Below are 867 nucleotides of genomic sequence, written 5' to 3'. Positions count from 1 at the left end.
GATCTGTCCTGGAGGAAGTGCAGCCAAAATGCTCCTTGGAAGTGAGAATGGCCAGACTTCGTCTCACCTACTTTGGTCATGTTGTCAGAAGGGACTATTCCCTGGAGAAGGAAGTCATGTTTGATAAGGTGAAGGGTGGACAAAAGAGGGGAAGGCCTTCAACAAGATGGATTGACATGGTGGCTGCAACGATGGGCTGAAGTATAGCAAGGATCATGGAGCTGGCACGGGATCAGGCAGTGTTTCGTTCTATGCATAGGGTTGCTATGTGTCAGAAACAACTTGACAGCACCTACTAACAACAATTGTTGTAGGTTAACCCTAAGAGTTTCTCCTGGCATGTTTTTTGGGATCTAAATAAAGACTCATGTCAAGGGTAGGGGTGGTTCAGTATCCAGGAATAGGCCCTGTGCTTCTACCCAGGTTCTCCAGCTTACTTGACACAGTTCCCAAGTTCCCAAGCAGGTTGTAGAGCCAGACCCCATGTAGCTGGAGCAGCCTCTCCTGCTTCTTCACCAGTGTTAGGCAAACTACTGGTATGCTGGGTGCAGGCCACATACCTGCTAAGGCTTTCATCTTTATATTGTATTTTGGACCTTTAATTAAAAGGTTCCAGGGAGCTGATTCCTAGAGGAGCTCTTATTGAGCCAGGTCCTTATGTAAGCTACCTACTTGTTATGTATAAAACTGTGAACACCAGAGAAAATTGCAAGTGTTCCTCCTTTTCTCCAGTTTAGACAACACTGTAGAAGATAGTTAGCTGTAACAACAAGCCCACTCCACATCTATTTTTGTACTTATGATGTTTTTCTCATTGTATTCTCCTTATTCTTACCACACCTTCAGTTTCTGATCTTGGAAGGAAAT

Source organism: Orycteropus afer, unplaced genomic scaffold (genome assembly GCF_000298275.1).
Source record: "Orycteropus afer afer isolate SDZICR_OR568_19922 unplaced genomic scaffold, OryAfe1.0 scaffold00050, whole genome shotgun sequence".
NCBI lineage: Eukaryota > Metazoa > Chordata > Mammalia > Tubulidentata > Orycteropodidae > Orycteropus > Orycteropus afer.
The sequence above is the reverse complement of the archived record's forward strand: the minus strand, read 5'-3'. Positions refer to the sequence as shown.